General features: G+C 47.6%; 1 protein-coding gene across 7 annotated transcripts in view; it reads left to right on the forward strand.

The window, feature by feature from the left end:
* Positions 1-14895: 14895 nt before the first annotated feature.
* The window catches only part of RRBP1 (ribosome binding protein 1), a 68709-nt gene continuing 57579 nt past the window's right edge, over positions 14896-26025 (forward strand). For 4 of the 7 annotated variants that reach the window (XM_077951134.1, XM_077951139.1, XM_077951136.1 and 1 more), the window contains exon 1: positions 14896-15110. The gene's annotated coding sequence lies outside the window, so the exon portion shown is untranslated. Of the gene's footprint in view, positions 15111-17055; positions 17133-26025 lie in introns of all 7 variants that reach the window. The other 3 variants (XM_077951135.1, XM_077951137.1, XM_077951141.1) reach the window with 1 other exon arrangement.

The raw sequence follows: 26025 nt of genomic DNA on the forward strand, positions 1-26025 counted from the left end.
TGCTCTGCTCAATACCATACTATGCCCAGCCTCACACCTGCACTATGGTAGGATTAATCCAACTCTGCCATTGCTTTTGCAGTGGGCGTTAGTTTCTACCCTAACTCCTTCCACATTCTCCTCCCCATCATCATCATCATCATCATAATCATCACCACCATCAGATCTCTTAGAGATCCTGCTAACACACATACAATCCCAATGAAAACACCATATGGGGAGAAAGCACTCTTCAAGTCCAGTTCCCATTCTTCCAATCAGACACGGCATGTACTGAAATTCTGGAATCGCCGCTGAAAAGATCCAGTCACTGCTTGGCTGGTCATTCACACAAATCATTCTTGGGCAACATGGCACCCAGCGTTCTTTTCCTCCACATTTCAACTTGGCTAGAGGAAGAATGAAGCCTACTGTACCAGAGCATTGCATCAATAACAATATCGATATTTTCAGTAATACCCAGGACTCAAAAAATTGCCTCAAACAGTCTTTAGCTCTGCCTCTAGACAAAGAATTACAACCATAAAAACACTTACCTCTGAAAAAATGTTCAACATTATTAGCAATAAGGGGAATGCAAATTAAAACCTCTACATGCTCACCAGAATGGCTAATATTAAAAAGAGCAACAATACTAAGTGTTGACAAAGATGTGGGGCAACTGGAACTCTCATATAATGTAATATAATATAACCACTTTGGAAAATTGTCTGGTAGTTTCTTATAAAATTAAACATAAAGAACTACCCCATGACCAAGGATTCTACTCCTGTGTAATTACCCAAGACAAATGAAAACATGTCTACAAGCTGGGTGTGGTGACTCATGCCTGTAATCTTGGTACTTTGGGAGGCCAAGGCAGGAGGATCATTTGAGGCCAGGAGCTCAAGACCAGCCTGAGCAATATAGAAAGACCCTAACTCTACAATAAATAAGAATAAAGAAAACATGTCCACAAAAAGATTTGTGCAAGAATGGTCATAACTGCTTTACTCATCATAGCCCCAAACCAAAAACACCCAAATGTCCATTAACAGGTGAATGTCCATTAACAAGTGAATGTATATTATTATAATGAAATATTAATCAGCAACAAAAGGAACAAACTATTGATGCGTATATGATAACATGATAAACCTTGAAAACATTATGCTGAGCAACAGAGGCCAGACATAAAAGAGTACACACATGGTTGCCATTATATGAAATCTGGGAATAAACAAAACTGACCTGAAACTACAGAGATAAGGTCAAAGATTGCCTGGAGTGGGGGATGGGGGAACAGGCTAAACAGCACAGGTGACTCCGTGGGATGAAGGGAATATTCCAGATCTCTATCATGGCGATGATTACTCAGGTGTATACATTTGTCAAAATTCATCAACTTGTACAATTAATGTGTGAATTTTAGAGCATGTAAATTACACCTCAATAAAGGTGACAATATACACATATATGTATGTGTGGTGTGTGTATATGTAATGTGTAATACACACACACACACCCCCCCCAGGTTTTTCTAGGAGAAAAAACTAGAAAGAATATGCTAAAATGCATAAGTCGTTATGTTTCACAGATGAGATTGTAGATAATTTTTTTCTCTTCTTAAATTCACCAACATTTTACCTATGCGATTCCACCTTTTTTTTTTTTTTTTTTTTTGAGACAGGGTCTTGCTCTGTACCCCAGGTTGGAGTGCAGGACTGTGAACATGGCTTACTGTATTCTTGACCTCCCAGGCTCAAGCAATCCTCCTGCTTCAGCCTCCCAAGTAATTACAGGCATGCACCACCACACCCAGCTAACTTTTTTTTTTTTAATTACTGTTTGTAGAGATGGGGTCTTCCCTATGTTGACCAGGCTGGTCTCAAACCCCTGGGCTCAAGCAGTTCTCCAGTCTCTGCCTCCCAAAGTGCTAGGATTACACCACCACACCCAGCCTTACTTTTTAAATAATAGAATGAAAAATGTTCATTTTTTAAAATTTCAAGCTGCTAAAGGCAAGTGCTTATGGTGGTCCATAACAATCTGGAGTTGTGCAAACAGAGTCCTTGGTCAAAGTCCCTGTCCCACTACTTCCTCATTTTATGACCTAAAGGAAGTTATTTCATGAGCCTCAGTTTTCTTATCTATATAATTGGTTTGTTGGAATGATTGAATTAGGATAATGTATGTTCAAAGCCCTCTGCGGGCAGGGTGCGGTGGCTCACACCTATAAGCCCAGCACTTTGGGAGGATGAGGCAGGAAGATTGCTTGAGTCCAGGAGTTCAAGACCAACCTGGACAACAGAGTGAGACCCTGCCTCTACAGAAAAATTTTTAAAACTTATCCAGGCCTGGTGGCATGAACCTCTATTTCTATTTGGGAGTCTAAGAGAGGAGAATCACTTGAGCCTGGGAGGTCAAGGCTACAGTGAGCTGTGATGGCATGACTGCACTCCAGCCTGGGCAACAAAGCAAGACCCTGTCTCAAAAAAAAAAAAAAAAAAAAAGAAAAAAGGAAAGAAAGAAAGAAAGAAAGAAAGAAAGAAAGAAAGAAAGAAAGAAAGCCCTCTGCAAACGATAAAGCACTACAATGTTAGATGTAATGTTTCACACAATACATTAATAAATCCAGGCCTTGCCTTTGTTTCTGACCTCTTAACCCCTTGCTTATGAGTACTACTTCCTCGCCAGCTTCCACTCAGTTCCTAAGATTTTCTAATACACTCCTGCCTCAGGGCCTTTGCACATGCTGATCCCTGCACCTAGAAGACCTCTGCTCCCGCATCTTCAACAGTTGGTTCCCTCGGGTGATTCAGATTTCAGCTCCAGTGTCTCTTGGGGCTTTACCTAATCATCCCAAAATAGCTTCCTCCCACTCTGTCCCATCACTCTGTTTTATGAGTACTTGAAATTGTCTTGGTTTTGTGCTGACTGTCCACCTCCCATCCCACAGCTCCTTGTGGAGAGGCTTTGCATCAGTTTTGTTCACTGCTGTATGTCCAGCCCCTGGAGCACAGTAGGTGCTCAAAAATCATTTACTGAATGAACGAACAAGTACTTACTGACAATTAGGCCACACGTTGTATGTATTCAGTTCAATCTGCCAACTCATTGGAACAAGGCGAGACTGTGAGGCAAACGCTGCTTGTTCCCACCCCAGTGGCTGAAGGAATCCGTCCAAGACGTGCCCGTCGGCCACAGATCTGAACGCTTGCCACTGCCCGTCAGGCTCCAAGTCAGCCACCATGGTGTGAGGATGGAGGAATAAGGAGGGCATTGTGCTGCCTGCAGAGACACGTTCCGAAAACAATTCGAGAGAGCACCTCCTCCGACTGGACACACCTCTCCCGGCCAGGTGATTTGTCCTTGCCTCCTTTCTTTGTCTTTTCCCCACTGTGGGCAAGGAAGTCAGACCAATCTGCCTTACCTTTGTTCCTCGCAGCGTTCAGCGCAGGGTTGCTTTAAAGTTCTGGTGCTGCATAAACCCTGCCAATGCCACAGTGGAATTTTCTAGCCCATGCCAAAGATGGAGCTCATTAATTTTCGTGCCTGAAAGAAAGAAAACACTTCTTTAGAAATTGGCGTATTTAGCGCTCTGCTGAAGGAGGGTGAAGCCTCCCTGCAAGGAAGATTAATCTAGGTTTGTAGGTAGGTCATTCAGGGAAACACCAGCACACTGCAAAAATCGTTGTCCAAGCCAATGGCTGCCCGCTGCCTGTGGGTGACTTGAGCAAAGGTAGGAAAGTACCCGCTCCTCTCAAAAGTGTCCATCCAGTACATTTCCAGAAAGTTCTTCTGCCCTGCCTCTTCCCCTTTCTTCTGAAATGTCTACGGTTCCTGGAGAGATCACACATGGGTGCCAGCTTTTCAAAGTGGAAATCAGGCTGGGCCAGTTCCCCAGGGCCTGGACCTGATGCTACCACAAAGATAAGCCAGAGTCTCTTTGTGTAGTATTAAGTGATTTAAAACTTTTTTATATTAAATCAAGGAATGTGTCTTAGAAAATAGTGTAGAAGGGAAAAAAAATTAAACTATCACATCAGGGGGTTGGGACTTCTTGTGATTTTTACATTATTTTTGATATCTTGTCTTGTATTATCTGTATGATGCATTCAAATGTATTACTCTTATGTCATAAAAATAACAATGATACTATTTCCATTTTTAGAAAACCAGCTTATGTGGAAATAGCTTGAGGAAGAATAAACAATCACATGGGGCCGGGCGCGGTGGCTCACACACCTGTAATCCTGGCACTTTGGGAGGCTGAGGCGGGTGGATCCCTCGAAGTCAGGAGTTTGAGGCCAGCCCAGCCAACATGGTGAAACCTCGCCTCTACTGATAATGCAAAAGTTAGCTGGGCATGGCGGCACATACCTATAATCCCAGCTACTCGGGAGGCTGGGGTACAAGAATTGCCTGAACCCAGGAAGCAGAGGTTGCAGTGAACTGAGATCACACCATTGCACTCCACACTGGGCGACAGTGAAACTGTGTCTCAGAAAAAGAGAAAAAAATCATATGAGTGTTTAATGGTAACTTTAATGTCTTCTGGGACAGATGGCTTAAAGGCCATGCCCCTCCTTGGTATCCACATTCACTCTTGTCTGACATTAGAGGTATTGTGGCAAAAATGCTTGAAAGGCATTGCATGGTAAGTCAGTAAAACTTTAGTGCAAATTAGTCTATCTGAGGTAATCTCTCTCTCTTTCTCTTTCTCTCTCACACAAACACACACACACACACACACACACAAACACACACACACGGCACCTAAAATTTCATAAGAATCTGCGGATTCACCAGGAAATGGCACTGGAAGGAAGAATGAAAAGTTGCCTAAATTTGACCACCTAAGTAAATTTTGCCCTGGCCTGGGGTTTTCTGACCACAGTGACGAGTAGCATTCTGAAGAAGAGTACCAATGTGGCTGCGGGCTATGCTCTCATCCCTTCAAATCTAGTTTTTCTGCAGTGCACATTCATATCAGAGGCTGGGACGATTGTGCTGAGCTGGGACAGTTGGCCTGATCTATTAGCTGGCAGAAGGGCCTGCAGGGCCAAAGACAGGGAGCTGAACTCAATTGCCCTGGTGGACCCTTTCTGAATTCCATTTTATATTTTCTTTTTTTGCCTCTGGTTTAAGGACCTTCTTTAAAACTCTCACTAATCATTTAAAAATAAAGAAAAAAACGCTGATTAACAGAATTTGAGAAGCGTCACGTGATAATTAAGTGACTAGGGAAGAAAGGTTTAAGAAGCTGCAGTTTTTAAGTCTGGAGGGAAGAACCTGGAGGAGGGAATCAAATAATGATTTTTAAGTACCAGGCACTTACTAATCAAGTGACAGGCACTTTGTGAACACTTAGCAGAGACCCAGTATTGAGCAGAGTGCCAAAGCTCTGCCCTAAAGCCATGAAGAATAAGACTGTAAGAAATAAGTGCACAGTGATGTAGAAGTGATTTAAGGTAGACATAAGAAAGGACTTCCTGAAGCTAAAAGCAACTCATTGCAGAACTGAAATCACAGGGAGTTCAGAAGGAAAAAACAAGTATGACTCAGGCCTTTTATAAGCTTTTTTTGGTTGAAGAGTCAGGATTGCTATGTACAGAGTCTAGCAGTGAACTCAGGTGCCCAGTTGTGTTGTGGTGGTCTCCAAAGGGAGTCGGTGGGGCAGAGGAAAAGAGTGGTAGCTATGTATTCAGGAGTCCTGTGGAGGAATCAGCTCCATAGGCTCTTCGAGGACAGAGAATAACCAAGTTCAATCCAACTTTGCACCCCTATCAACAAGAGGGTGCCTGGCGAACTTAGCACCAACTATAGGATAAATGACCAAAGACAGCTCTTGAAAGATGAGAGGGCGAGAATAGCATGCAAGGCTATACGGAGTGTGCTTTGGGCAGAGGCATATGGGGTACAAATGGGAAGAGGAGGAGCTTGGTGAATGTCGGGGGGCACTGGTATATGGAGGTCCACAAAAGTCAGGCAGAGAAACAGAGACTTGCCATGGTGGGTACCATTTTAGGCTCCTGAAGGGGAGACAAGAAAAGATAGAAGTAGTGGTTTTGGAATGTTAAGTTTCCTAAATGTGAGCAGGATGGATTGGAAAGAGAAAGCAGGGGGGAAAAAAGACAGCTTGGTCCTTCACAGTTTCTGTATACCACTTCACCCTGTGAATTTACTTTGAAGTACTGACCACAAATTAAGCATCCATCTGTTGAAATGCTGATTGCTTCCCCCATCCCCCATCACCAATAGACTATCAACCCACTGAGGGTAGGTGTCCTATTTGTCTTGTTCTCTGCTGAATTCTTAGCAGCTTATATAGACTGTAGCATGCAGCAGTGCTCTATAAATATGTATTGAATGAATGAGTATACTAAACCAGGAATGGGAGATGGAGTTCTAGACTACAGGTCAAAGTCCTGAGCTCTTCATCTCTGGTAATCTTAGAGAAGAGCCAAGTTGTCTAACTGGCTGGACTAGTTAGAACGCCTTCTGCTCAGGGATGGATAGATGAAGCCCCATTGTGCCTTCCAACCCAGTGGACCTTGGATTTTATCCCAAGATGTCCAATGTGAGGCATCTAGTCATGCCAGGCACACCTCAGGGCCATGAAATGTTTCTTCCAACTGATACTTCCCATCTGAGATGGGGAGTTGTGAATCCAAAATTCTTAAGACACCATAACTGGACAGCACAGCTAGGCAGTGTCATTGGTTCAATTAAAACATTTTTGACAGCTTATCAAGTGCTTGCTACTATCCAGTGAGTGCACTGAAGGGAAGATGCGTAGCATCCTAGAAGGACAATAGAAAGGAGAAGGGTTTCATTAACTCACGTAGGGTCTGTTATACCTGCTCATTTCTCCATTGGCATTACTGTGTGAGAGGCAGAGAGATGTATCCTAGAAATATGCCATTTCTGGAGTCTTCAGGGCTTATTTAACTTTGTTATCTATAAATGTGAAGCCTTCAGCAAGCAACTGTACGTCTCCAAACCTCAGCTCCTCACCTGTGAACTGAGGATAATAATAATGGTTATAGTAAGAATTATTACAAAGCACTTTACAAACAGAAAAGTGTCAGATACATCAATTATTTTGGTTTTTCTTGTTTTCTTTGGGGACTCACCACCAGCCACTAAGTCAATCATTGTCATTTTTTGCAAAAACTCCTATCTGTAAGCTCACTTCTAACATCACTTGCAGAACAAACCAAATATTCTTCTCCCAAGTTCTCTTTTACTACCACTTGCAGCCACAAAAATTGGCAACTTGGGTTCACACTTACGTCTATTTCCTTTGTGTATATTTTATTTTTGTTTAGACAATTACTATAGTCTATAGAGATTTTTCTTATGTAACAACATTGCTCTGGTTTTGAGTAAAAGTATTGCAGAATTTTAATTGTCTGGGATATCACATATGTCCTCCGATCTAAATTTTGCAAAAGTGCATGATACATGTGCTGACTATGAAATGGAAGGCTCTCCATTCTGTTTTATGTTTTTTGTTTGTTTGTTTGTTTGTTTTAGACGGAGTCTTGCTCTGTTGCCTAGGCTGGAGTTCAATGGTGCGATCTCAGATCACTGCAACCTCTGCCTCCCGGGTTTAAGTGATTCTCCTGCCTCAGCCTTCTGAGTAGCTGAGATTATAGGCACCTGCCACCATGCCCAGCTAATTTTTTGTATTTTTAGTAGAGAGGGGGTTTCACTATGTTGGCCAGGCCAGTCTCGAGCTCCTAACCTCAGGTGATCCGCCCACCTCGGCCTCCCAAAGTGCTGGAATTACAGGAGTGAGTCACCGTGCCCAGCCTCCATTCTGTTTTAAAATTCTAAGTCAGTTTTTAAATAAGCTCAAATGGTCCTACACTCATTCATTCATTTGTTCATTCATTAAATAAATATTTATGAGTTTTGGAGCAGACACTGTTGGCACCTTGCCCACATCCCTTCTGCCATTCCTGTGCATATCAACAGCCTATAATTGCAAACACCAGCAACCTTCTTCCTAAGTGCTTTCTCTGGGGTATGGGCTGGAAATACCAGAGAGCTAATGCCTCCAGGAGCAGCCTTCAACCAGTGATGAATAGGAATTGGTGAATAAGTACTCTGCTTCCTTGCTTCTCAGTTTGGAAGGGAGTTCCTCAATGGGATTACATGTCAGCTACTCACAGTGGTAACTTGCTGTTGATGCACTGTTCACTGACTCTCTTACATTTCCTGTCTCACTTCCCCACTTCTCTACTGGTGATTCCTGGGCTCACCTTCCAACTGCTTTCACTCCAACACTTTTTTTCAGGGTCTGCTTCTGGGGAGATCTAACCTAGGGCGAATTCTTACCAGGACAAAGGCATGGGACTAGGTGTTCTTAATTAGACATTGGGTAGAGCCACTGACCCTAACGAATCCACAGTTCAGACAGGGAGATGATATGTGTGCAGAAATGCCAACATGAACATGCACATCTCATTCTTCTAATATTTAAAAATCCTGCTGGGTCTCTCTCTCTCTCTCTTTCTCATGCACTCAGGCGTGCATGTGCACATGCACACACACACACAGATACAGACACACACTCCACTCTGATTCACATGACTATTGTATTTAGTGGTATGGTGGAGCCAGCCTGCTTATGAAAGCTGATTGTTACATTTTTAGGAATTTTTCCAGCAGTTTGTTAAACATGGTCATTATTAAAAATTAAATTATATAAACTTAAAATGAAATAGATCATATTAAAAACAAAGGTAATAAATACTCAAAATCATCACTTCCTAATTACTACATTTTACTGTTATCTATACTCTCGGAATGATTTGTGTCTCTTGTATTTTTATGGTAGAAAGAGTAGACAGTGGTGTGCTACTGCAAATTTCTTCCCATCTTTGCCTTCAATGACTCCATAGCTTGAAATCAATTGGCTCTGATGGGAATATTTACACCACAGAAACTGGCAGATGCTGTAAATCAGGGAGTGCCCCCATCCCCATCTGCACCTCTGAGAGCCAGTTGTTAAATATTTACCAGCACATCATCAACCATGTCTTGCCTGGAATCTTGGAACAGTCTCCTAATTTGAGTCCTGAATCTTCCATTACACTGTCCAGTCTATCCTGCATATTGCTGCTAAAGTGATCTTTGAAAATGCACATCAGATTGCATCATTCTTCTGCTTAAAGCTCCCACCCAACCTCAGCATCCTATGGTATCCTCAGGCCTCCGTGGTCTGGTACCTTCCTGCCTGTAGACCCCTTCCTTTCTCTCCCTTCCACTTGTCCATGAGCTCCAGCTACACAACCTTCTTTCTGTTCCCTGAACCAGCTGCCAAGATCCTCCCTGACCCAGGATTTTTGCACTTACCCTTCCTTTTCCCAAGACAAGATCAGCTTCTTTTCATCGTTTAAGTTTCAACTCAACCATCACCTCCTCAGAGAGGCTTTCTCTGTCCATCTTCTTCACATCCACTGCACTCACCGTCTCCAAATCCCTGTCCCTCTCCATCAACTGAGCCCATTCTCATTTCCTTGTAGCCCTTTGCACCACTTCTATTAATCTTACTTATTTATTGGTTGCTTTGTCTACTGTCTCTCTTCCCACTAGAATGAGCTCCGTGAGAGAAGACCCTTCCTTTGTTCGTGGCTCCCTCCCCAGCGCCTAGAACAGTGACTGACACATAGTGGGTCCTCAGCTGGATTCATCTGTTGGAAGAATGGATGTACATTCCTTCTACCTTCTCCACTCCCATTCATTTCTTAGCCCTCCATGATCTGGTGGTCTCCTTATCAAACGCCCCTCCTCTAAAGCTGTTTCCCCAAGGTCCCTGGTGACTCCTAGGTTGCCATGTGCCCTGGTCTTCATCTTGCTGGATTTTCACATTTAACAGCGCTTACCATCCCCCAATTCTTGAAACTCTCTTGCCTCACTAAGGCCATCCTCACCTGATTTACCTTTTCCATCTCTCCTTGGACTCAGTAGTTGATTGCATCACTGGTGCCATTGCTTTACCCCTCCCTGTATTTCCCACCCCTTGAATCTGGGCTCACCTATCCAATATACCTTGTATATGTATTTCTGCTTATTTTCTTTTCCTTCAACCATCACCACGAGAAGGGAATGCCCCTTGTAGCTTGCTGATCACAGGAAGAGGGGGTGAGCCAGGTGCAGCAGAGCTTATAAGGTGCCCTAGTCAAGCCCAGGCTGGAGGTGAGCTCCCGGGCCATCCACAGACCTATAAGTGAGCCAATCAAGACCAGCCAAGCCTCAGCTGACCCACAGATGTGTGAGCTCTAACAATAAACCATACTTGTTTTAAACCACTGAGTTTGGGAGTAGCTTGTTACGTAGCAAAAGCTGGTTGTTACATACTCTTTCGTGGGTTTTTTCCTTTCTCTGTTCAGGACTCAAGCATTTTCTCCTGTTCCCATCCACATGCTATCCACTGGGTATGGTCATTTCTGTTGTTCTTGGGGTCTGAACCTCCAAGGGTATGCTTAGGTTTCCTAATTGCATCGCTGACCCTGACATCAACCCCTGAGCCTCAGACCTGCAGAAACACTGTCTCCACCTGGATTTTCCTCAGGCTCCTGAAATCCAACATGTCAAAATACAATACAACGTTTCCCCCAGCTTCTGTACTCGACCTGTTCATTCTTTTGTGTGCCCTGCTCCAGCAGTGACACCACCATGCTCCCTATCACTCAGGCCAGAAGCAGGGGCTCACAGGTAACCCCTCTCTCCTTCACACCTGCTGATCCCCAAGCCTCACTTGCTACCACTTCATGTCCTAATACCCCTCCTGAAGGACCTTGCACCTCCTACCCCTGCCACTGCCCCATTCCAGCCCTTGTCACCTCTCACCTGAGCTATTGTGGGTCTTCCAACCCTGTGGGCCCCAAACCTAGCATCCACCCAAAATATAGAATGGCAAAGGAGTCATCGCAGCTGTCATCAATCACAAACCTTCCTTGAGTTGCCACTCTCAAAGTATTAGACTCGAACCTTGCCCCTTCTACAGGCACAGCACACCTTCGGCGACCTGGTGCTGAATGCAAGAGTTATGCCATGAGCCCTGGGGCCCAATGTTCCTCCTCCAACGAGCCCTGTGACATAGACAGGTTCCTTGATCGCTCTGTGCCTCAGTCTCCTCATCTCTAAAATGGAAATAATAACTCTGCCTCCCTTATAGGGTTATACTGAGAGTTAAATAACCTTACATATTTGTAGCATGTCTCAAATGGTACCTGGCACAAGAGACCTAAACATGTTCTATATTATCACAGTGGCTTTTATTTTCACATATTTTATTGTACTTGTCATTTGTCATCTTTTCATCATTGTTGACAAAGCAAAATCTCTTTTTAAATTGTGAGATATAATAGATTCTCATCTTTCTGTCTACGCTTTCAGATAATATTTGCAATTTATTGTCATGAGTTAATGGACCATATTAGGTAATTATTCTTGTATGTTTAATTTTTTCTAATAATAATGCTTTGTTTTTAATATGCAACTAAAACCAAATGCTTCCTTTTTTTGAGTCAGGTTGATTGAAGCATAATTTGCTTCCAAACCAAATGTATCCTTTTTAAGAGTGTACAATCTGATGAGTTTTACCACAGCCATGTAACCATCACTATAATCCAGATATGAAACATCTGCACCACCCCAGGGAAGTTCCCTGTTTCCCTTATGATCACCTGTGTAGAATCAGCTCTTCCCAGCCTCTCCTTCACCGTTCAGGCTTTGCCAACAACCGAGTTGTTCAATAGATAAACTGAGATGATGTGATTTCAGATCATCCCCCCCACCCCTCCTCCCCCTCTCCTCCTCCTGTTTCTCCTTCTCCTTCTTCTTCCAACCTGGAACTCCTGGGCTCAAGCAATCCTGCTGCTAGCTGGAGCTGCAGGGGCACACCCACACTTGGCTAACATCATGCCTTACTTTACCCATGCTGTTCCTCGCCAGTGTGCCCTTTTTGGCCTGACTACCTTCCACTTCTTCAAGCCTCTGCTGTCACCCTCTGCTACCCTTAGGGTGGGGTAACTCCCCTGGCCAGGGGCTCCCAACTGCTGACTTTGAGTTGAAATGACCTGTGCCCATCTGAGAGCCCCTCATTGCACTGCCATTGGGGGATGGCAGGGACCTGTTTCCTAGGATGTGGCCTGAATCTGGCACTGGGCAGCTAGAGCCTGGAGGCTGGACTGTGGGATGGGCTTTCTCACGCTGCTGGAGGGCTGCATGATTTAGCAGAAGACTTGAGCCTGGGGGGATGCCTCTCACTCCTGCCACAGGCAACCCCTGTCCTTCTAGTCCTGGGGATGAATCTGGTTTTTCCCAGATATGCCTTGGAAGAGCTGAGGAGGCTACAGGGAGTTAAAGATGGGTGTCCACAGGCACATCAGTGGCTGTCAAAGTCGGGCCACCCTGAGGGTGGGCAAATCAGCCCTGACAGAGCCTGGTACAGCGGGACTGATTTCTTTGCTCAAAGGGCATGAGGATGATGAGGCTGGAAGTCTTCACAGCACGTTGGGGCTGACTGTGGGCAGACAAGGGGCAGGGACAGAGGAAATGCAAAGGCTTAGACAGGGCCGCTCTTCCATCCCGAAACAAATATTGTGTTGAGGCCAAATCAAATGTTAAGTTATGTGAGGGACTAGACAGGGAGTCCCTTTTCTGTAAACACTCCTCACTCCTAAGGACTTTGTAATGTTATCGCTCATGGGACAATATTTACAGAACATGTATATTCACAGAGCCTCTATTCTGTGCAGGTGCTGTGTCAGATGCTGGTTCACAGTGTGGGAGACACTGCTGTGGCCCCTGACGTGCCTCTGGACACTCACCATTCTGCCAAGGGCCTCTTGCTGCAAGGCTTTCTCCAGCTTGAGTAGGCGCAGGGGTTAAAGTCCCCCCAGAAGGAGCTGTTAACCAGTGAGGACTGGGAGTGGGTGGACAAATAACCAGGTCCTCACCCCTCAGCTGGGACATCTCTGGGGTGTGTTCTACACAGTTTCACAGCATCCCCAGAGATGCCAAGCCCTGTGTGCCCACACCAGTCACAGGCTTGATGTTGGTCCTCTTACTGGCTCTTTCTCATCCCACTCCTCCACCAGTGTTTCTTATGATTATCCCCCGAATGAATGATTGAACAAAACCCACTGCCAAGATCTGCTTCTGGGAAAAGATAAACAGTGAACAGGATAAAGGAGGTCCCTGACCCTGGACAGGCCCTTGAGGGCAGCTGGGTCTTCACTGGACCTATGTGTCACTCTAGGTTGCTTGCCCAGCTTAGCACTGTATACCAGGCACTCCACAAACACCAGTGAATGAATGAATGAATGAATGAATGAATGAATGAATTTCCTCCCTAAAACCCAGAGGAAGGAGTGATTGTCCAGAGGAGTATACCCTCCAGGGTATGTTCAGAAAGGCTAGATGGCCTAGCCCTGGTCAAGTAGGACTCATTGGTAGCAATTGCCAGCCAGAAGCTGGGATTGTTAACTTTCATTTGAAGCCGGGTCTCACTGCTGGAAAATGACTGAGTGTTCCAGAGTTAATCCAGGTTAATTCCTGTTGATTAATCATTAATGGGCTAAGGAACCGCCAAGATTAAAAATAGGAATGAACAGTTTAATTTCAACCCAATCCCTCTTTATTCCCCATGAAGGCTTGTATTTTTCACATCTTTCTAACAACAGCTAGTACAGTACTAGTGACAAATGGGGGCGGGGAAGATTGAAAATTATCCAAGAAATAGATGTTAGGTACGGGATTCTGCAGCAACGGGAGCTGGGGAAGTGATGGGGGGCAGTCTAGGCAGCCTTTGGTCTCTCAGAATCCAAAATTCCAAAGAAGCTGTCTTTGGCTTATGTTCAAAGGGTTGGCTTTAAGAGACGCTGACATAATGGTTAAAAATCAAGCCTCAAATTATTTTAATTTAAAGACTTGATTGATTATGAAGACTGAGTGTTGGCTGATATTGGGGAGAAAGTTAGGGAATGAGGAAGTACCAGTTGCTCCGTTTTGTGTGACACGGGTGAGTTTTCTTAGGTCAGAACCTCTCACCTTCCCCATCGCATGGAATAAAAGGCCACAGAGGGAATTGTAATTATTGCTCTGCCGGCTGTGGTTTGGATGAGTATCTTAAACAGACCGTGCCTCAGTTGTACCCTCCCTAACAACGAGGGCGATGACATCCGCTTCAATTCCTTGTGCACCTTCTGGCTCTTCCACCCCAATTCCTCCATTTACTCAAGGAAATTCCTTCTGGTGCTGATTGCAATCTCTTCGATGATAAGAACTCGTCCTCCCTGGGCTGACCCCCAGCAGAGCTTGTCCTCATACCCCGCGGCCCGAGGGGGCGCTGCTTCGGGGGAAGTTAGTTGGGTTTAAATAACGCAGTTTCCTTGGCTGTTCGCGGTTGCGCAACCCTGTTCAGCCACCACCATGTCAGCCCAGCGGTATCCAGAGGCGCAGGCCTGGGGCCGACGGGACCCGAACCTTCTGCTTCCCGCCTAGGCAAAGCCGGCTCATAGACTGCTGGGAGAGCCGCGGGCCCAGAGTGGGCGTAGCTGGCCGCAGACCCCCCCCTCGGTGGGCGGGGAGTTCCTGCTCCGCCCCGCCCCGCGCACAGCCGAGCGCCGCGCCGCTCGGCCCCGCCCCTCCCCGGCCCTGCCCCCTTCACCTCCCTGCAGCTCCTCCTCTCTCCCATTGGCCGAGGTGGAGACCCTCCTCTCTGCCCAATGGCCGCCGCCGCGGCTTGGCCGTCCGCGTCCTGACTGGCCAGCTACAGACAGAGTGGCGGGGTGCGGACCAATAGGAAGAGGCGGCTCGATGAATGGCTGGCCCGGGTGGGGAAGGCAGGAGGCGGCGATCCCGGCGGAGGGGGCCGTTCGCCAGCTCCGAGGCAGAAAGTGCCACGACTCCACACGCGCGCACGCAGCCAGCGAGCGGCCGGAGCGGACGGCGGACGGGACGGGCGGCGTCAGGGTCGCGGCGTCTACAGCTGCTCGGGGGCGGTTTCTTGGTGGAGGCTCGGCCGGCTCCTCTCTCCCGGCTCCGCGGCGGCGGCGAAGGCGGCGGCTCCTGCCCTCTCGCTCTCCCTCTCGTGTCTCTGGCTGCAGGTAAGAAACTTGGCCGGGCCCTGCAGCTGCCGCGCGCGGGCCGGGCCGTCGAGGGGCCGGGGCCGGCCGCGCTGCGCCGCGAGTGACACGTCTCCTCGGCGGCCCCTCCCCCGGCCCGCCCGCCGCCCGCCGCCGCGGCCGTGCACCATCGGGGTCGGGGTCTAACTCGGGGCGGGGGTGCCGGGCGAGCGCCGTGCAGGGGCGTAGGCAGGGCGCGCCCCGTGGTGTGGACCCCGCGGCCCTCGCCGGCGGGGGACTTGCGGCGGCCGGAGGGCGCTACGTGGCGACCCCTCCCTGCCTCTCTCCCTCCCGGCAGGGCCGTCGGTCCGGCCAGCGCGCTGCGAAGTTGGGCGAAAAAAGTTGGCGGCGGGGCGGGGCGGCGCACAGCTGGCGGAGGAAGGGGTTAAGTTTCGGGAAGCAGCCGGATGACGTTGCCGGGCTGGAGTCCGGGCCGGAGGGGTGGGGGTGCGGGCGGAAGGCGGCTGAGGCCGGCCGAGGGGAGGAGGGCGGGATTGAATGGGGGCCCACGGGCCGAGCGCGCCGGTCCCGGGCCGCGGCCCGCTGGTGCTTCGCGAAGCTGGGACGGCCCCCGACGGGGCGGGCCGGGGTCGCAGGGCTCGCGGCGCCGGGACCCGGGGTCTGTCCATGGCACGGACGCCGGGCGGCCGCGGTGGCAACTTCCCGGAGTGCGGGAGGCGGCTCCCTGCTCCCCCTGGTGGCGGGGCTGCGGCCACCGTTTCCCCGACTAGGCGGCGCGGAGCCTGGCTCGAGGGCTCCCGGCGGGGGGACGAGGGCATCCGGGGCCCGGCCCGCCCCGCCCGCGGCCACGATGAATGGGCCGGCGGTGCCAGCCCCGGGCGGAAGCGGACACCTCCGGGCCGGCCAAACGCGCTGGCACCCGGCCTGGCGCCCGCCCCGGCCCGCCCGGCTTCCCCGCGGCGCCCTGAGTAGGGGAGGCAGGCCGGGGTCTGCGCTTCCAGTGGGGCGCCCGCGATGCTTCAGGAACCCCATCCCCGGGTGATAAGTCGCGAGTTTTAGCTCTACAGTGTCCCGGCCTGCGAGGGTGACACCGACCAAGTTGTTTCGTTCGGGGTTTCCATTTCCCCGTCTGCAAATCGGGTCTCCTGTTGGCTTCGATTTGCGAGAAAAGCTGTGGAGACCCAGCACTTGTAGGAAGGAGCCACAAGTGTTGGCTGTTCAGTTGGGATGCGTTTGTAGGGAAGTGCGGGACACGGGAGGGAGGTGGGGCCTGGCTCCGGCACTGCGGCGGGCACGGGGCTGCAGAAGTAGCACAGCCAGGGTTCTACACCCGGGGCCACGTACTGGCCGCCTACTCGCAGGTCCCATGGCCCCTATAAACCCGAGTTTCTTATCTGTGGCCTGGAGACAGCACCACCCACTCACAGGGTAGGGAGCCACGCCGGGAAGTGCTGGGACCTTGTACAAACAGAAGGCAATTTGGCAATTACTCTGGGAGGTCAGAGGTTAGGAGAGACTGAGAAGCACCAAGGAAATGAAACTCTGAGGGACCTGGGGAGCCTCTCACGTCACTGCTCAGCTATTCACTCTGTGTGCTGAAACCTTCAGGGTAGGGGCCATCCGGATGGCATTTTCAGGAATTTGGAGAAATAGGTCTAGTAGGGCCTCACATGTCACATTAGATACCTCTTCAGAACTGGGTGTCCCCAGAGACCCAGGACGTCTGTCCGGCACTCGCAGGAAGAACAACTGCGAATGTTACCCGGCCCTGTGCAGCTGGGGGACATTCTCCCACTGCCCCTGCCTCCCTCCTCACTCTCCTTGTTTGATTTAACTTCCTGTTAATCTGACACCTAGAGAAATCTGTGACCCTGCAGCATGCCACTTACTGTGTGATGTCTTGACTCGTTTATGAACTTGCCAAAGGTCACTCCCACTATGATCTGCCAACCTCTTTCCCTTCCAGAAAGAAGCTTCCGGTTCTGAGGTCCTGGAGGTGCCATTTCCCTCTCTGTTGAAGCAAAGGCGGGGGCAGACCTCCTAGTAGGTGAAGTTTTCCTTTTGCATGGAGCACCGCAAAGCCGGCTTGCAGGGCTCCTGGGCCAGTGGAGGCCTGGAGGAGGCTAAGGTTGGGGGAAGGGAGACCAGAAAGGGATCTTGGGGTTTAGAAGCAGAGGTTTAGAGCTCTAGGCACTGTAACAACTCTTACCTTTCATACTTAGGAATCTGTCTCTGAACATTTACAGAGAGATTAAGAAGTTACAGTGGTATGGTGTATGAATATTTTTTGGTGATGGGAGAGTTTTAAATAAATCTTAAATCAAGTCACATTTGAGCAATTATGCTCTTTGCTGAAATGAGCCCTAACTCAACAGGCTGCAATAATTACATGGCACCAAACTCAGTTTAAATGGTTGAATGCCAGTGATTGGAGTATTGGTTTATTATGTAGCAGGGACACCTTTTAAAAGTGTCGGGACCCAGACTCTTCTTGTCTTTTTAGCCCTAGGAATTTTAACTAATAGATGAATGACACATAGAGGATCAACAGTTCTGTTGAGACAGCAAGTTTTTCTTTGCTAAAACCTTGTTTCAGGAGAAACAAAAATAATGGTCAAGTCGGAATGATGAAGGCAGGGACTGTGATGTCCATCTGTGCATGCTGGGCCTGCAGTGGTTAAGACCGGGCCTATAACATCATAAATATTATCACTTCAGGTGACAGCCGTAACATGTTAAACTATTCCCAACTGTCTCATTCTCATAAATGAAGCTGAGTCCAACTTGGTTTTTAAGGTTCACTTTTTAGAATCAGATTCCACAACTGTGGTTTACATTTAGGCCTTACAATAACTGTTCTAGAGGGTAGGAATGGTTGTCACCCATTCAGTGGATGAGAAGGTGGAGGCCCTGCCGGTCAGGAGGTTGTCAGGTCAGTTCCTGTTGCCTAGTTGCTAGGCAGTGCGGGCCCAGCGTTCCACATGTTCCCTCCTGGCCGTACACCTCCACCTTCCTGGGGCAGTAATTACCTAAGGGAAGACACAGAACTTGAAGATCAAAATGAAGAGCTTCAGTGGCAGGAAGGTGGGGAGGCATTTGAAAATCTGGCAATGCAGAAGGTGTTTTTCATTTCATCTTTTTCACCAAGGGTCTCCTGTGTGGTGGGCGTTCAAACACTGCAAGTGAGACCTAGTTCTTGCCTGAAAAAGCCACTGTCTAGAACTGTGTTGTCCAATACAGTCGCCACAAGTAGCAATTTAAGTTTAAAACAGTTCAAATTAAGTAAAATTAAAAATTCAATATCTGAGTCAAATTAGCCACACTTCAGGTGCTCGATAGTCACAAGTCGGTCAGTGTGGGTGTCGATGGTTTCCACCATCACAGAAAGTTCTACTGGACAAGCGCTGGTCTAGAGGTAGCTGGTGTTCTCTAAACATTCATGTCTCTGTTCCTCTTGATCATGTGGTAATATGTTGAACCACACGAAACTGCCCATTCTGTAGGTCAAAACCAGTTGACTAGTGGCAGTTGATACACTTCATCTGATAAGATCTCACCCTGAGAAAGCATTAGTCCCGCCTCTTTGCGTGCATTGTAAACTGCATTCCAAGAAAAAGGAGTGGGATGGGGGCTGCACAGATGGTGGCCCTGCCCTGGAGAGATTTTTTTACCCAATGCCCTCAGCATCAAAATGGTGACTTATAACAAAGACAGAAAATACATAGATATTAGGTAGAAAGTGATGGCTTGTAAGGGAAGGTAAATATTTAATTCTAAGTGACAGTGCCTAGGCAAGGAGGCACTCTCACTTAGCATATAGAAAATTAGTTCAGGGTCCTCCTAGGAGACTGTTTTCTTAGGCAGACAAATTCTGCCCAAGTCTCCTGAAGCCAAAACCAGACATATCTGTGTGTCCTTTGTGTGCATTCAGTAACATATGTGTTCCACCCGTAAACAGTGGGCAGCAACTTTAACTTATCAAAAACATTTTGTGATTTCTAACTTAGATTTTTTTTGGCAAGACTAGAATACCTGTCCAGTCCCAAAACCTTTTCAGTTCCAAAGTGTTGGAGTTCCAGTGTTCTTGGGTGTCATAAGTTGGTTCCTACACTGGTGACTATTTACACAGCTCTGTTATTCTCCATTTAACTTTTTTTTCTTTTTTTTGAGACGAAGTTTCGCTCTTGTTGCCCAGGCTGGAGTCCAATGGCGTGATCTCCATTTACCGCAACTTCCCCCCTCCCCGGGTTCAAGCGATTCTCCTGCCTCAGCCTCCTGAGTAGCTGGGATTACAGGCATGCGCCACCACGCCCGGCTCATTTTGTATTTTTAGTAGAGACGGGGTTTCACCATGTTGGTCAGGCTAGTCTAGAACTCCTGACCTCAGGTGATCTGCCCTCCTCAGCCTCCCAAAGTGCTGGGATTGTAGGCGTGAGCCACCGTGCCCGGCCTCCATATAACTTTGAAAGGATAATTGGGTAGTATTGGGGAAGAATTTTTGAATTATTGGTTGTACTTCTGGGCTCATCTTAGTATTAGTACTCTGTAAAGAATAACATAAAACCAAAGTTTAACTTTAAAGGAAGAAGCTGAATGATGGACAGCCACTTGATCTCTTTCTGGTCAGAAAGGAGGCCCACTGAGACTACTGGAAGTTACCGACTATTTATAGTGATAATGAATATCATCTGCTGACTCAAAAGTTGGAATAAAAGACCGTCTTGAATTCAAATCTTTAATTCTCTACCCTGGGCAAGGTATAAGCAAACAAGGTCTGTTAGGCTGTCTTGAGAGGAATTCCAAACTGGTGCCCTGTGTGAACTGAACTTGGCCTCCATATGCAGTTTGTTTCACTGACCTCATGTTATTAAGCAATTGAGTCACCTTTTAAAACTGGAAATTTTTAGTTTTGTTTTTTTTTTTTCATTAAAATCTAGATTTGTTTGGGCTGGGCACAGCGACTCATCCCTGTAATCCCAGCACTTTGGAAGGCCAAGGCGGGTGGATCATTTGAGCCCAGGAGTTTGAGACCAGCCTGGGCAACATGGCAAAACCCCATCTCTATAAAGAATACAAAAATTAGCCAGGCATGGCGGCATGTGCCTGTAGTCCCAGCTACTCAGGTGGCTGAGGCGGGAGGATCGTTTGAACCTGGAAGGTGGATGTTGCAGTGAGCCAAGATCACACTACTACACTCCAGCCTAGGCGACAGTGAGACTGTCTCAAAATAAAAAAAACAAAATCTAGATTTTTGGGTTCTCTGGGAGAAAATGGGAATTTCTGGCTATACCAGGTTGACTTTCTTATGTGGCAGCCGTGGACTGTGGTTGTCCTCTCTGGGCGGGGCCTGCGCCCTCAGTGCCCAGCATCCTACCCCAATTTATGTGACGTGCTTGGGTATTGGCAGTCCCTCAGGGGCTGGGGGCTGTCCGGTGTGACTGGACTAGTCATCAGCATGTCCCATGGAGCTGCTGTGTGGAGCAGTGGGAGAAGCACTGGTTGGGTATTCTAATCCCTGGAATAAGTGAGTGACTTTGGACACGACTTCTCTTCCCTGGGCTTCAGTTTCCTCCTCCTATAAAGTGAAACTAGGCCGGCTAGCTCCACCTTTCAGGCCGCAAACCTCGGTTTATCCTTAACTCCTCACCGTCTCATACCCGTACCCTGTACACAGCAGGTCCCATCAGCTCTACCTTCTGGACAGAGCCAGAGTGACCGTTCTCACCACTTCTGCCTTCTCCCTGGTCCAAACAGCTCTTACCTTTTGATTTTTTGTTTCTGAGAGGGTCTTGTTCTGTCACCCAGGCTGGAGTACAATGGCGCAATCACTGCTCACTGCAGTTTCAACATTGCAGACTCAGTTAATCCTCCTGCCTCAGCCACTGCTCACTGCAGTTTCAACATTGCGGGCTCAGTTAATCCTCCTGCCTCAGCCTCCCAGGTAGCTGGTACCATAAGTGCACGCTACCACACCCAGTGAATTTTTGTAAGTTTTTTTTTTTTTTTTTTTTGTAGAAATGGTGTCTCACCATGTTACCCAGGCTAGTCTTGAACTCCTGGGCTAAAGCAGTCCTCCTGCCTTGGCCTCCCAAAGTGCCAGGATTGTAGGCGTGAGCCAGCACGCCCAGCCTGCTCTCACCTCTGCCCTGGGCTACTTCACCAGCCTCTGGTGGGCTCACTGCCTTTGCCTATGAACTCCCTGCCTTCTAGTCTGTTGCCACAGCAGACCATGTCACTCCTGTGTTCAAGACCCTCCTTGGTCAAGGTCTCCAGTGGCCTCTCAGGGCACCATTTTTGCTCTGGCTTCACTCCTGTCGTCTCCCTGCCCTCTGCTCCAGCCATGGTGGCCTCTGTTCCTCAGGCATGCTTCTGCCTCAGGGCCTTTGAGCCTACTTTGGCCTATCCCTGAGAGCTTTTCCTTAGATGGCACATGGCTGGCTCTCTTGTCTCCTTCAGGCCTGTTGGCTACCCTGTGTGGAGTGACAGCCTCTGATGCTCCCCCACCCCCATTCCCTGCCCCGCTTCTCTGCATCACTTTCTCTTCATCACCACCTGACATGTCCCGTATTTGACTGACTTTGTCATCTCCCCCTCTGAAGCGTAAGCTTTACCAGTGCAGGGATGTAGCTTTTGTTTCCTGAGGTATACCCAGTGTCGAGGGCAGTGACTGGCACGCAGTAGGTGCCCATTCTTGCTGGCTAATGGAGATGATTTTGTAACGCTGGTGTTCTGTGAGTATATCATGTAGCCCGAAGGAGTCTGGATTCCTAGAGCATCAAATACAAACACAAAAACATATTCCAGAGCCAAATGCAAGTGAAGTTTTGATTCCCTCCAGCCTGGCTCCAGTTGAGAAATTGACAGTCACATGTGGCAGGCACTGTTAAATGTGGACATCCTGCCCTGCCAGTGGAGGCTGGGGTTTGAAGTGAGCCTTAGGAGGTGATGTGGGTGTTGGCTCTCTCCTGGGAGCCCTCAGTCTCCAGCCTGGTTAGATTCATCCCAGTGTCTCTGGGAGTCCATCATGCGTGGCACCTTGACAGGACTGGGCCCTTCCCAGGTGCTTGCACCAGTTCTGGGGAGGAGACTTGGCTGTGAGCATCCTTTAATTCCTTGTACAACCAACGAGTGTGAGGTGGGCCTTGCAGAGTAACTGAGCATCTCAGTGACGACACACTCACCAGGAAACAGAACGTGTGTTTTGGGTGTGAACAGTGTGCTGGCTTGCTCTGAAAAGAGGTAGATTTTGTGTTTAGTGAGCAAAAGTGTTCCTTAGCGGGAGAAGGGAGAATTCTTAGAGTTGGCATTACATTTTCTTTTCTCTTGGTCAGTCCTCATCATGCTAGGAAGTGAGGGAGGGGACAAGGTTCGTCTCTGCCTCACCTCATGGTGGTTTTCTTTTCTCAGAGGAATTTTGTGTGGCAGTCCGCTAAGCAGGAGGAGCAATGGCTGAGGCAGGTGGTCTGATTGGGAAGAGGCAATACCAGGTCCAGCCCCATCCTTCGTTTCTCCTCTTCTCTCCTGTTGATTTTAGGTGAAGAAGAGTAGATATTAGATTCTAGCCCTTTCTAACGGGAATGTCCGACCTACTCATTTTACTTGGAAAGGTGAAAGACCCTTGTTCAAACTCAAGTGGTGTGTTTTTATGAAGTTCTCATTCAGTGATTAAAGTATACAGCTCAACTGCATTAAATTGGTTTTTAATTAAGTCTGATCCTGAATAGGAATTAGATGTAGCTTTAGTTTTATGAATACATTTTTATTTCCTTGGTAGTTCTAGGTATTTGTAGTAATTAGAAAGGAAAGTCTTAATTTTCAGAATAGTAATCACAGTGATTGAGGAGAGGAGGGAGTCAATGCTGAAGAATAAATGAGTTACTGAAACTCTTAATGAAAAGTCATATTGGTGATGTGTCAAAGGACTCTTAAAAGGTCAACTTTAGTCACTGCTCTGAAGCTCAGCTAGTCTTTTCCTTCTTAAGTCATATCCCTCTTAAGTTGGAAGATCTGAAGACTTATTCTGTACAGTTTGATTTTTTAAAGGACTGCAGGTGGGCCGGGCATGGTGGCTCAGCCTGTAGTCCCAGCACTTTGGGAGGCTAAGGAGGGCGGATCACCTGAGGTCAGGAGTTCGAGACCAGCCTGGCCAACATGGTGAAACCCCGTCTCTACTAAAAATACAAAAATTAGCCAGGCGTGGTGGTACATGTCTGTAATCCCAGCTACTCGGGAGGCTGAGGCAGGAGAATCGCTTGAACCAGGGAGGCGGAGGTTCACACCACTGCACTCCAGCCTGGGCGACAGAGTGAGACTCCATCTCAAAAAACGAAAGAAAGAAAGACTTCAGGAGAGCATGGTGGCATGGCCACAGGATCATAAAGGGCCGTGGGTCCCACTGAGTCACTGCCCTGTCAGGTTAGGAGGTGACTGCCTGCCTTGACCCTGGCTCCAGTTGCTTCCTGTCTGAAGGGAGCGATCCTGTGTGGGTGTGAGCGCTGGGAAGTGGCAGTAGTAACAGGGCTCCCTAACAGATTCTTCGGGCCTTAAAGATGCTCCTCCTCGAGGATCTGTGGGGCACGTTTTCCAAGGAAATATGACACACGTTTTAAACTCTTTCAAGTAAAATATATACAGAAAAATGCACTATCATGGGTCTACACAATAAGTATCCACAAACTAAACACGCCTGTTTAACCAGCAGATCAAGAAATAGATTATTCCCGACCTCCCCAACCTCCCTTTGTGCCCAGCTTCCAGCTGCTGCCCATCCCTGGGCAGGGAATACCTGCTCTCTTCTTAATACCAGTGATTGATTTTGCTGTGTTTGAACTTGATGTAAATGGACTCGAACGGCATATGCTCTTTCGTGTCTTTCAACATTATGTGTAAGACTTGTCAGGTTGTTGGGGTAATTGTAGTTTGTTTGTTCTCATTGTTCACTATTCCAGCATGTCAATATATGAGTGTATTCATGTTACTGTAGGTGGCTACTTGGGGAGTTTCCGGTTTGGGGCTATTATAAATAATACTTACGTGAACAGTCATGCCACAGACTTTTGGTGAATGTCTATACACATTTCCATTGGGTCAGTACACCTAGGAGTGGAATTGCAGGACCAGAAGGAGGTAGGTGCTCGGCTTTAAAAGAAAGTGCCAGACTTTTTGTCTGAAGTGCTTGTACTAATTTATACTCCCACCAACAGTATATGAATGAGACCTTGGAATATATTATAAAGTGATTGATTCTAAAAGGGAACCAAAATGAATTTTGAGTTACCGTTGATAATAAATAAGAAATGACTCACTCAGGCTGAAGTTCTCCGCTGTCACGGAGATAGGATGTTTGGCTGACAGAATTCGTTAATCAAAGGTGGGCCTTTGCAAAGGGCTTGTGAGACGGTCAGATTTTATTGCTGATGAGCAGGTGATACTTCCTAATATAAACCTGAGTGGAAACGCAGCTCTTCTCAAAGGAGTTAATGGAAGGGAATTCAGCGAAGCTCATATCTTGAGATTGAATTCTTCATCAGAACTCTTCCCCCACAGAGTTAATTTCTTAAAAACAAAAGAACCAACAGTTGGGTACCAGACCTCATTTAGCTCTGGCCCATGCGTTTCTAATTAGAAGCTCTGCTAACCTCCAGGGTTTGGCGGTGTCGGGATACTCTTGCAGGAGCCCTTCCTCCCTGGTCCACCTAGTCATGAAGAATGGTATATCCAGGTCCAGAGTTGGCAGTAGTCTCCCTGGCACAGCCAGCCTCCTGGCACATGGCAGCCACGTGCTCCCTTTTCTTTGAAGAGCATGGTTGGCTGGGATTTGGTTTGGCTGTTGGGGGTGACAACACTGGGTTTCTGCTGATAGGATAGGCTGGGTGGCCTGAACCAGTCTTCTAATTTGCTGATGGCCTGGACAAGAGGTAAATGACATTAGAAATACCTTCTGACAAGCCTAGAATGGAAGACACTGAGGCAGGCGGTGAAATGAGTGACCCAAGAGGATAAGGACAACCCTGAGGGCCTTTGGCGAAATGGGCAAACTCTTAAGTTCTGATAGCATCTCCAGGCACGGGGGCAGAGATTCATGCTGGCAGTGTGATAGGAAACGGGCTCCCTGAGTTGGAACTGCAAGGGGCCATGACACCTTCAGGGAGAAGGGGAGTCAGAGGTAAGCCCATTCTCACCCTACAGGCAGGGTAGGGAGGGGCACATTCTGAGACGTGGGTATCACAAGTTGTCCCTCATGCAGATCCCGTGGCCTGAGTAGTGGGAAACTCCAAGCTGATTTGAAGATTCTTTATTTGAGAGCGGACCTGCACAGCTAGTACTCCTGGGCCAGTCCAGGGGCAAGCAGATCTTTGAAGGACTGCACCTTTATCCTGGGCTCACCAAATGCCCAGGTGTAATTATCAAATGAAAGAGAACAGTCCATAGTTAGGAACAACTAAATGCAAAGAATGAAAGCACTGAATGAGGACCAGCAGGAACAGATCTCGGAAAACGTAAGATAATGGACTTGTTGACGGAGATTTTAAAGGCCTTACTCAAACTAATAGGCAAGATTGAAAATATCTACGAAGAAGAGGAAACTATACAATGACCTAACAAATTTGAAAAAGGAGCCAGGAACAACTTGTAGACATGAAAAATTCATGTCTTTGTAGTAAAAATCTAGCTGCTGGGTTTACTAGCAGATTACATAAAACTGAAGAGAGTGAATGAACTGGAAAGTAGAGAAGAAGAAATATATACAATTTATCTTAGAGAATCACATAGATGAATAATTTGTAAGACCAATTAAGATTCAGAAAGAGTAGATTCAGAAGTGTGTCTAATTGGGGTTCCAGGAGAGGAGCGAGGACAGAGCCAGTACTTGAAGAGCTAATGACTGAGAATTTTGCGGAATGCATAAGACACCAAACCAAAACCCAAGCAGGAT

Source organism: Macaca mulatta, chromosome 10 (assembly GCF_049350105.2).
Source record: "Macaca mulatta isolate MMU2019108-1 chromosome 10, T2T-MMU8v2.0, whole genome shotgun sequence".
In the NCBI taxonomy this organism is placed as follows: domain Eukaryota; kingdom Metazoa; phylum Chordata; class Mammalia; order Primates; family Cercopithecidae; genus Macaca; species Macaca mulatta.